A 12,530-nucleotide genomic window follows, 5' to 3' on the forward strand; every position below is an offset into this window, starting at 1 on the left:
TTAAAGAACATGTCGAATAATTTATAACATTCATTAGGGATGGTAATATCGTCACTTGCATGCAAAGGTCATAAATATATACAGGGTGTCCCAATTAACTATCATGCACCAAGATTAAAAGAAAGAGAGCAATGCGCGTTACTCGAAGAAAACCTAGTGCATAAGGTTTACATTACGGTGGAGTAGCTGCCAGTAATGTTTTTGTTACTGAGATTTAATTAGGTGATTGTAATTAATTATCAAAGTTCCAATGAGGCATTTGAAGTCACAGCCAAGGGACATTTAACTGAGGTGTGTTCAGCGACGTCCTAATTGCGTACACATTTTTTTTCCAACAGATAAAGCCCGCGTAATATGGAGAATACCACGTGACTGCGCTCCTACCCGGATCATAAAGCAGTGCCCTCGAACAGGCTCCCTCCGAGTTATCCAGAAGGAAATAAGGGAAATAGAAAAAAACATAATGATTGAGCTAGTGCCTTATCTGCCGCATGCTTATTCATCATGCTTATCAAACCATGATAGCATGATGGTTTGAGGCCATAATTGCTAGAACATCCGTGCGTAGGCTAGGACTCAAAGATGGAGTCCTCCGTCGCTGTTTCTTGAAGTTGCCGGGTGGTCTCAGGTTTTTATCATTTCTGATTATAGTCGATGCGTTTGGTCTACCACCACACTTCCATGACTGATATACAGGGTGTCCCACATAATTTGAGCCAAAGGTTAAAAATAAAAGGCACTCCGGACGCTAGTTGAACCGAATGAATAATTGACATAAATATTGTAACAGCGCCAACACACGCATCCACAAAGTAACAAGGACGAGACACAAGCGCTTGTGTCTCGTCCTTCTTACTTTGTGGATGCATGTGTTGGCGCTGTTACAATTTTTATGTCAAGTATGCACCAACTCGCCCAAAAAGAAGTTTAACAAATGAATAATGTTGGTACAGGTCTAGAGTTACTCAGGCTATTCGTTATTTTCCCCTTATATAAAGGATTAGTTATGTTTAATTAATCAACTTTTTAAGCATTGGCTGCAGACCTGAAGTGTGATACACAAGGTTGTAGATCACCTTGAGAAACCTCTCAATAAATTGTTTCCAACACGATATATATCTCACGTGATCCTTTTTTGCGCGTTCCAAAGAAAGCACGCGAAATATGAAAAAAATACCACGTGACGAGGCGCTTGCGCACTATTATTGTGCTGCTCTCAAGCATGCGATGCATGAAGGTAGACTGCAGCGAGACTGGCTCGCGACAGGGCGTTCTGCCTGGCGCAGGTATCTGGACACGCGGCTCTTATCGCATGACGGGGGAAATGCCCTGTCACGGGCTAGTCTCACTGCAGCCGAGCTTGTTCATCCATCGCACGCTTGATAGCAGCACGGTAGCAGTGCGCAAACGCCCCGTCACATGGTATTGTTTTCATATTTCGCGTGCTTTCTTTGGAATGCGGGAAAAAGGACCACGTGAGATATATCGCGTTGGAAACAATTTATTGAGAGGATTCTCAAGGTGGCTCTACAACTTCGCATGTGACGTTTGAGGTCGTCAGCCAGTACTTAATAAGTTGATTAATTAAACCTAACTATTGTATTAGTTAAGGGGAAAAAATATTCTGAGTAACTCTAGGCCAATGCCAACATTATGCATTCGGTTCAACTCGCGTCTGGAGTGCCTTTCATTTTTAAAGCTTTTGCTCAAGTTATGTGGGACACCCGGTATATGTTTGCAGCCTTCCTCTTGTTGCCATTTAGATCCCAAGGCAAGGATCATGTTTAGCTTCTGCTCATTAGACAAAGACATGGCGAATGGGACGAAACAAAACGCACCTTTGACAACACGCACCTTCACCCAAGTACCAGCTTCCAAGTCGCCAGTAGGGAGGATTCTGAATGACGACCTTTTATTCGTAACAATTTAACGAGCACCAGCGCTTAGAAGATATGGACCAGTAGAATCGTCTATGTTTCTCGAATTGCGTCCTCGTAAAAGCCGATGAGGGACCGGACCTTTTGGGCAACATCATGCGCACAGATGAAGCTAATTTTTCGCAGAAGCGCCTTGGTAAAATTGCGTAATGCACACTATTAAAAGGGCTCCAATCTACACTGGATAAAGCGCAGTCGGCACCAGTACCAGTGGTCCCTCAATTTGTGGTTCAGAATTTAAGCCGGTGCTATAATCTGTCCCATCTACTTCGATCACACACTGACTGGACAGCGTTACGTGAACGAAAACCTTGAAGGAGTGGTGGATGAGTTTCTCAACAAAGTCCCGCTGTCACGTCTTCCACTTCTGCGGTATCAGCAATATGGGGCACCCGCACAGAGCAGCAGTCAAGCACGAAACTGGCTGGATGCGACATTTCACGCGCAGTAGAGTGGAAGGCACGGGCCTGTAAATTGGCCGGCTAGGTCACCTGACCTCTCTCCACTCGATTTCTTTCTTTGATCGAGATGGACGTCAGATTAGTTGAAGGCAAAGATAACGGATGTCTGCGGTAGAATTCCGGCGTCAGTCATCAAGAAAGCCACTGAAGATGTGGTAAAACGCACAGAGTACTGCATAGCTGCAAAAGGAGGCCTATTCGAACACGTACTCTAAGTTGGTGTTCAACGGAGCTTACGAATTCATAGATAGTAAGGGCACACTTAAATAGGATGGGATTTCTTTTTTTTGTGTATTTTCGTGCAGACATCCTGATTGGCAAAGCGGCTCATTTAGACGTGGTATATTTACTTTCTTGAATGCATTTGGTTCTGCCTTTTCACTACACGTTGGTCACTTCCTAGTCTGTTTATTTCGCTCTTATTTTTTTTTTGTCTTGAACCCATTTTTGCAGCACGTATACACTTTCATGAAAAACAAAACGGTCAGTTTAATTTGTCTGGTCCGAAGCAAGCTTCTGGCGCGAAATATAGCTTCGCGCGCACTCTTTCGATGCGGCGCAAGCAAAGCCGGGATTTTGAACCATTCTAGCCTATTCCATTGCTTTTCGCAGTTCGTGCGTGGTCAGAGTGGCGCTTCGGCCGCGTTATCAAGGGGCTTTTGTTATCAATGTGATCAGTCGGCCTTGAGAGACGGATAATAAGTGTGATGAAACCGCGAAACCTGGTGCTCCTTCCGTACCATTATCAAGGTGATGCGCTCTCTCTTCGGGTTTGCGACAGGCAATGCAGTGGCTTTCAATCAGCTTATTTGAGGGCACTGCTTTTTGATGCGGGTGGGAGCGCACTCACGTAGTATTTTTCATACTTCGTGAGGTTTCTTTGCCAGTGGGAAACAATTGAACGCAATTAGTACGTCACTGAAAACACTGCAGTTAGATGCCATTTTGGGGTGCTTACACATACCCCATTGAGAGTTTGAAAGTTAGGACAGTACTTCTCGAGTTAAATATTTAATTGCAATTATTCAATTAAATCTGAGTAACGAAAGCATTACTGGATGCTGCTCCACTGTAGTAGAAAGAATATGCGCTAGGTATTCTTCGAGTAACGCAACTGCTCTTTTTTTAATTCTTGCTTCATGATAGTTGGGGAACACTGTAATTCACTGAGTAACCGAAATGCTACCAAGCCGGATTCACTCGAAATCAGAATGAACAGCAGTCATGCGCAGCAGCACATACACTCAGACTCAAAGAAAATGAAGAGAGAGAGAGAGAGAGAGACTGCAGTTTCTCCGGAAAGGCGAAGCAGTATTAGTGATAGCCAAGTATGCGACAATTACACGAAAGAAGATTACACCACCGAGAGGCCTCAGGCTGGGAAATTGAATTCCTACTATGATGTCTTGTATGTGCTCACATAACGCCACCCCTCTGTAGACCTCAATTCTTCGAGGTCACACGAAGTTTCTTCAAGTGGAAACACACACACACACACACACACACACATATATATATATATATATATATATATATATATATATATATATATATATATATATATATTTGTGGGTGTGTGTGTGTGTGTATACATGGGGTTCGGAAAACTTGTCGGGCCCCAGCCCACCCAGGAAAAATGAAAACGCTCCGCCTATGCGTCGCATAAAAGCTTGCCGGCCAACATTTGCCCCAAAGACTTCGGACGACTGGAATCGCCTTACCTGGGGCATCACCTCCACGCAAAACATTTGGGCTGTATAAGCTAACGCTATAACAAAAGGAATTTTTCTCTCGCTTGTTTTTACTGTACTTATGAACTGCAGCATTCCCCTAAGAAATGAATTTGGGCTAGAAGGTACTGATAAAGAAAACGAAAACGAAAATAGAGATAAAGAAAGAAAACGCGAGTGACGATAATAGGCATTGCTGCTGGCGGTATTTCTTTTCTGTATTTAGACGAAGCGTCTGACAACGGTCAGTAAGGAGAAAGAAGAAATGTAAGTTTTGCAAATAGCAATTATTGTAAAGTGCAGAGTACAGCACAAGCGCATTTAGCTGCGGCTTCCTGACAACGAATCGGCGCTACACTTCTGCTGCGTTCGTTACTCAAGTTGTGTGAGAGGTGCCTCAGGTTATCCCTCAGCTCATCTATCGCGGCTCGATTGATTGCTTGAAGGCGTAAACGACGGACTATGAAACCTGTGGCTATATTTTACTATACCTTCACTACCGAAGTAAGAAGCTCAACGATAAAGAAAGGGTAAATAGAAGACACTGTTGCATAAAAAATTCTACATTTACTTGTAAATCGCGGCGGGCCTAGTCGATAGTGTTCAGCTGCATCATTCGAGGGGGCGAGTTTAATTGTCAGCTTCTGGAAAAAACATTTCGATGGCGCCGGAGAAATAAAAGTCCTGAGTGCTCACTTCGACATGTCTGCTAGAGAAAGGAACTTGGGCAAAATATTGGCCTCAAAGGTTACTTTTATAGAGTATATGGCAACTCAGGACCTAACACATCATCAAGCAATGAGTACATAGGCTGGATTCGAGGCAATAATTTTGGTTCGTCATCACCCGACCTGCTGCCTATTGCTTTTGGTGAAGTTCATAGGAGAGCCGGCAAAACCTGTCGTGACTCAGTGAAAAAGGGAACCCGATAATCTAAGGCGAACGTGGTGTTTAGGGAGGGCAACATTTCGGACGCATTATTTAGGGAACGGAAATGGACAGAGAGCCCTTAGCATCCATTTTGAAGTGGGGCGGTAGAAGCATACCAGAAATCTTATCGCGTAGCTCGCTACATTATGTCGTCTGCATCGTGTACCCGCCTGAACTCTGTTGCTGTCTACAATGCACTGCGAAATTTAGCGTAAAGGTTCCATACAAGAACAGGGACAATGCACAAATGTAACACCGTGTTCTCGCCTTTTTCGTTATTCAAAACGATACAAGTGCAATTTAAGGTAATGAAGGGGGAGACTGTTTAATACTTTTTTGACAATGGGACCGAGAAAGAAGCGTTCCTTTTTGGTTTTCACGGAGTCGGTGCAAACTTTACCTTCTTCCTAAAAGGGGCTGCGTATTCTTGAGAAAGCCAACAAACTTATCTTCGGTTTGGCTTCTGCTGAAGACTTACTCTATTCAGCTTTAACAAGTACCAACTACCCCAAAGTAAACTTTTTTTTTTGTAGGAACTCGTTTCCTCGAGCATGGGCGGAATATACTTAAAGGAATATTTTTGTGCCTCCTAAATTAAACGCCAAATTCACTGTCTGGTGGGACGATTGTTTGATATTGTATACCGGGTAATCATTTTTAGGTTTTAAGGATTATTTAGAAATCAGCTGTTGCAGATAAGACAATTCTTGTACTTGAGCGGGATTATTCGGTGAGGCGGACATTACCTGCACAAGAAACCGTAACACATGTTCAACTAATTAAGAAATATGCACCTTTAACTTTTTACTTATTTACATTACCGCATATAGCAATTACCAAACTGTAGCCGCTGAGCTTGCAAGGCGTAATCACTTGGAAATAATTTCTAGAATGACTCGTTTGGAGATATGCACCATCAAACTCGCCGCAAGAATGCATTGTTGTTTCACTTTTGTTTTCAGCAAAGCGCTCTTTTATGCATTGAAACACAAAATCAAATGGAGGGATGCATTTCATTCCACATTTTGGGAAATTATATCTGGAAAGCGCTGTCATTCGGGAAATTTATTTCAAGTGGACACGTCTTCAATCTCATCGGCTACAATTCGTAAATTGCAATAAGTACCGTAAAGTAATTATCTGGGAAGTTAATTAGCAAATTTGCGTAGATTAGTTGAGTATGTGTTCCATTTATTGTGTTAATAATGTCCACCTCTTCAAATATTACCCCTCAAGGACAACAGTTATGCTATCTGCCACAGGTGATATATAAAAATTCTGTACAACTTAAAAATGATAACCCTGTAAATGACACATTTTCATTTCGCATAAATAATAACAAATATTGAACAAATGCAGAGAAAGTGAGAGAGAGAGAGAAGTGACTTTATTGAAGGTCAGATTAAGACCTTAAATGTGCCCTTCCACTTGTTCAATATTCTTGTAGTGACCTCCCGCCACTTCTTTGTCCCCACCCAATGTCTTCCTGGGGGTCATTGACCCTGCTCGGACCGAAGCGGCTGTCCGACAAGGGCACCGGCACTGCCACTCGGCGAACCTGCTTTTACTGTGGAATAAAGCCAGTCGACTCTCCGTTCTCAACCGCCCAACACGTGCATAACTTGCCTCCGCCAAACCGAGCTCCGAACAGTCTCATACGAAGAAGTGTGCATCAACCTGCAGTATATCATGGACAAGTGAAATCTTTTCGCCAGCGTCTTTGTTGGACTTCGCGCTTTGCTGCAACAGTGTACGCTAACGCGAAGTATCAGCGCTGGAGTCGTTCTCGATTCCCATGCTTGTACCCTTATTTATTTATTTCTAAGGATTTTTTGGTTCTCCGCATAATTTTGGAAATACGGTATAGTTCCGAGTTCGGAAGAACGCCATCCTAATCTATCTATTTTAGCCACAAATGTCCAGTTGCCGCCCGGTTTGTCCCTTAAGAGTTTACTAATTATGGCCATCCTAAGATTCAGATTCCTTACTTTCTTCCTGAATATCGAAAACAATTAAATTCTACCTACGACCACTGTCTTAAAGGTCGAGAAATCTCGAATATAGAAATCTAAGGCTTTCCTGCAAGTTAATGTTATGTCCTTTAAACACTGAGTTTCACTTAGTAACATCTTAATATTCTTTGCATTAGCCTCCATGTTATGCAAGCCCATGCTAAAACCCTGAAATGCCTTTTTTGTTATCCCAAGGCGGACCTTTCATCCGCATTATGTGAGTAATTGTTATCCTTCTGAGCTTCCATTATTGTCTGGAACATTTATTGAACTCATGGCCACGGACTTCGTTCGATATCCCGGCAAAAGAGAAGCATAAATTTCCAAAAACAATAATACGCAATGTCTTCGTAGAGGCTTGTTAACACGGTAATACCACAAGAAATCGGGCATCCCTACGTATTGAATAAGCGTAGCCGACCTCAAGAATAATTTGTTGGGCTAGTTGGTGTTGCCACTGCTGATGAGTAAAAATAGCGCAACAAAAAGGCAACGCACCCTGGACGGAAAGGCAACGACAAGAACTTGTCTTTGTCTAATTTTACTCAATAGGTGACCTATACGGCAAATTTGGGACGCGTGCTTATAGTGCCACGCTTTCAGTGCTTATAGCATGCCAAGGGAGGATGACTCATTACAGGGGAACGTTTGGAGGTGCTGATTCTGGTGATGTCACAGATCGCCGAGAGGGGACACTGCGCCGCTAGTCCCGTCATGCCGAAGCCACTTCCGCTATATATGCTGGTAGCTTTACTTCGAACGCCTCCAACGTGAAGCGCATTGGTGGCGCTTGAAAGGAACACTCCAGGCGATGACAGCAACAGAGTTGGTACGACAAAGTGGGGACCCGCTGTTAGCATCATGTTACCAGCAATATCGCTCTTCCCACTGTCAATCTCCCCATGATGCTGATACGCATTGGCACAGCCGGTGGAATAATAAAAAAAAAGAAATGGTGCCGCCTGCCGTGTGAGACGGGCTGTAATGGGTCCAGTGGAAGTGGCGCTGGCCTCCAACATCGAGCGCCTCCTGTCGACTCCTAATAACACTGCATTGACAGATGGTAAGAAAAGCCTGGTGTCAGGAAAGCAGGTACCGAAGGACCGACTGAAAGAATATGACGTGTCGCGATTTCGACAGCAGCTCTCCTCACGGTCGAGCGTCGTTGCTTTTTTGGTCTGAGCGCCTGTCGCATGCTTCTTCGCAACTATTTTTGTAACTGTGCAGCAGGGCGTTTCTGGCAGCGTTTCTGTGCGGCAGAAACGGCCACGAAAGAAAGGTTCGGACAAAGTAAGCGTCGCGTTCGAACAGCGTCATCCCAACGCGGGAAAGCGCCAAACAGGACTTCTCACAATCTTCGTTAAGAGCTTCCAGCCCTAAAATTTGCAGTCAGAGCCTTCAGTGTTCCGTTTTGTCTTGCGTTTACTGCGCAGTTTTCAGTATAAACATTGTTCGGCATTGCTGTATTTCAATGTTGAATAGATTTCTCAGGAAGATTAGGCAACACGCCCGTCTGACAGTAAGCGAGTGCGCTTTGCCGCTTGTGGGCATTTTCAGACTGGCACACGTTACCCGCCCGAGAACGCACTCGTCAACGAAGGGGAGGGAGGGGGGAGCGTCGCTGATTTCATCACGTCGTCGTATCGAAGTGTGTATGTGAACTGTGTGTTGGAGTGTATATTTCGAAGCACTCCTTAGTATGAGCGGTTCAAAAATATACAGAACTATATTCAGTGCAGTGTAGGCCCTATTTATAAAAGCACTTCATAGCCATTTGAAATTACGTAAGCTTCTTTGTGCCATCTGCAACAGAAAAAGCCAGCGGGAAAAGCCGACGTTTCTGCACATTTGGCACTTCCAAATTCTCAGCGCGTCGCTCGGGCGTTCATTGCAATGTCGTCTTGCGTAGGCTTGACAAGTGAACAGCTTGTTCTTTCACAAATGTTGCCTGTAGCAACACACACATATATATATATATATATATAGCTCAGGCTAATTTTCCTGCTGGTAGGTAATTTATCCTGCCAACACTGCCATCAAATCGATATGACATTTTCCTTTCCCGTGTAACCGTTAACGTCAAAGTCGCACTTGCTCAAAGTGACTGGGTGCTACTAGGGGTGCCTGTGTACTGGTCTTGAGTCCTTCGTCACCTTCTCCAATACTGAAGCTTCCCAAATATTTCCAGAGTTGTGGCCCAGTCAGAGAGCGATCCACTCTACTCTGCAATATTGCTGAAAGGCTGGGGTTGTCATGTAGCCATGTCGTCTTTCTTACTCGTTGCTGGGAATTCCCAGGGGCGTGAAAGTTAGTGGGGTGCATGCGCTTCGCATTTGGATCATTCGGGTGTACCTTGTCCTGTATAGAAATACAGCTTGAAGTCTATTGTGCCGACTGTGCCGGTTCTGCGTTCCGATCCGTTAAGTATTTTGGGCGGACCGGAGGGGGCATGATGCGGTTGATTCTTCGATTTGGGTGAAGCTCTTTATTTTTGGTAGTAGTTTCTTTATGTGCATGTACGAGTCATGAGTCTTTGGCCAAGGCATCGGGGACCAAAGTAAACGTATCTTTGGGCTCGAATGCTTGCTTTTGAATTTACCTCGATTCCCTGATGGCCATGGGCACCCATCTCAGAGTAACCCCACGGAGTGTGAATTTATTTGGTCTTTGAGAATGGTATTAATGTGTCCCGGAGTGTGTTTGTGAATTTCCATAGGGTGTTTTGGTTATTGGATACTATGTCGATCTGATATCGGTCACTGTGATGTTTATTGCCATAGCGGGTGCAGCTGCTCCCGGGGGTAGCACTATCTACACTCAAGTTTAAAAAAAGTCCGAGAACATGTAAGCACCTCTTATGAATTGTAAATGCGATAGCCTTTCCTCGAAAGAAAAGCCTTGCAGTTGAAGAAAAATTCTTCCTCGTTAGGGACTCGAACACGGCACCACCGCCTTTCCGGGGCAGCCGCTCTACCATCTGAGCTAAACAGGCAGCTAGCAGATGGCAGGACGAAGTCGAATTTGTCAACAACTCGCAGCAAAATCAAGAGTTTGACGTAATAGCTCTTTTCTACAAATGACTATTACGTCAAACCCTTGTTTCGAGTTGTTGACAAAATGGACTTCGTCCTACCATCTGCTAGCCGTCTGGTTAGCTCAGATGGCAGAGCGGCTGCCCTGGAAAGCGGTGGTCCCGGGTTTGAGTCCCGGACCAGGACGAATTTTTTTTTAACTGCTAGGCTTTTCTTTCGAGGAACCCGCATGGGTTTCCTTTGTGGCAATTTCAGCGATTGGGTGGATGTCTCATTTTTTCTTAGTTAATTGCTTCTCTCCACCTTCCGGGTTTCCACAGGACTATTACGTTAAGATCATATATTGTCGAAAATATTTTCTTTTATAGCATATGTGCTGTTAGTGGTGCTCTTGTAGCGTGTTCCGTCTTTGCTATTGTTCCCACCATTACGGTCGTGGTCGCCTTTGTTTCGAGTTTCAAACGCATTACTTGCCCAGAAGATGGCACAATCGTCCAGCAAATGGAGCAGAAAGAGAACTTTCAAAGGCACTCGGTCTTCTGAGCAAATGTATTCATGGCCGAACACAAAAAACCAATGAGTCGCTCAACTAACTCATCTGGTGCTGCTGCCTTAAGACATTTGTCAGTGCTTACACATTGAAGACTGCAACTAACAATGCTGTAGCCTACTACAATGACGGTAATTCTGCATGAAAAGCTGTTTTGGAGGTTCTTATAATTGTTCCAGGTGTATTTTGTAATATTACCCTCGACAGGATGGACAAAGAGTGTGTTGACAGGGCAGAATTCTATGGCTCTGCTGAGAGCAAGGAAGGATGACAGATAAAAAGGAACACTAAGAAGGGCTTTGGAGACACCTGCAAGAAACTCAGCAGTGAAATGTATTCTCCTAGGGCATTTTGAGCATCCACATGCAGTATGCAAACATAAAACTTCATTTTTCTCAAACTGCGTTTTTTATAATTTTTCAAATTCAATGTACCTTTTCTCAGAAAGTATTCAGCCGATTCCAGTGAAACTTTGTAAACATGTACTACAACAAGTCATACATATTCTGAACTAAAAGAATTTCTGACATCAAATAAATAAACACACCTGAAAATTTCGGTGTGGGACACAGGAAAGGCAAACCATCTAGACACAAACAAAGTGTCTCCTGTTGCGCCCAAGAGCATCTTTTGTAAGCGCGTGAAATTTTATGCGAATATCTGTAGCCGTTTCTAAAATATTACGCTAAACCTAACATGTACCAATTACCCTACCATACACCCTTAAGTTATGGCTAGTTGCCCGGACGATCTCCTTTTGTTCTCGCGACGACGGCTCTGGCTGTTGGCTGAAGGTCATTTGAAGCTGAAGGCCGCTGATAATGGGGGAGCTATAAGCATTTCATGCTGAAAAATTCCCTTTTCCGGCGTTTCTACCAACCGTAGACCGGCCACGGCATCCATGATTTGTGCGCGCTGGCGCACGCAAATCTCGGACGCCGCGGGACGCTGCGCCCGGTTGCTTGCAACATAGAGAAAGAAAAAGCCGACACTCCGAGAAATCTGGCCTCAGGAACTACGTCACGGCTACGTAACGAACTAGTGCTCTCACCAAACGCCAGAGGACACAGGCGCAAAAAAAGAAAATGTTGTAATGAAAACTGCTCAATCGTTTTACAAAATAATAATTATACTCCCAAATTTGGCGTGTTTTTTATACATAACAGAATTTATCCAAGACACCTTCCGTGCTATTTCTTCTTCATCCGTACTGCCATCAACACCAATCACCACTCGTCCACCGAGAAGAAATCAACGATTCGTGTACCAGCGGCGTGCCAGCGGGAAGGTTTCGTGAACGTTGGCTGCGGCGGTGTTTTCGTGTGTGAGACAGGTGAGTCAGGTTTTCAAGCGAAGCTTGGAGTAACTGACTTGTGAGGGCGACGAGGTTCGCTAAAAAAACTAGTTTGCTGCTAGACGCGAACAATGCGAAAAGCATGCCCCTCAAGAAACGCCTAGCAAGAGGGCTGTATCGTGTACTTTCTTGCTACCCCCGCCGAGAACGGAACAATCTTTGTTGGTTGCGTTCTTTGAAAATCATCAAACAAAGCGAAGCTTCCATTAACTTGCACCGGTTGACGGCTGTGCACTGTACTGCGACTCGCAGCGTGTGAGACGCCATCGAGACGCTGCGTCTCGGTTTGCGAGGGTAAACCGTTCTTGCCCAGCTCTGTCTGCGATAACAACGGTGTCGGCGCTCCATTTAAATAGTTCGTGTTGGCGGACCAAAAACGATCTGCTGGGCAACGCTTAAGGTCAATATCAGGAATTGCACATTTCCGGAAAATTCCGGTTTCGAGAAAATTGTATTCCTAACCCGCGTTTACATGAACGCGTGACGGTTCATGGTCCTTTCGTTGGCCCGTTCTAGAGGCTGAC

This window comes from Dermacentor andersoni, chromosome 6 (assembly GCF_023375885.2).
Source record: "Dermacentor andersoni chromosome 6, qqDerAnde1_hic_scaffold, whole genome shotgun sequence".
In the NCBI taxonomy this organism is placed as follows: Eukaryota; Metazoa; Arthropoda; class Arachnida; order Ixodida; family Ixodidae; genus Dermacentor; species Dermacentor andersoni.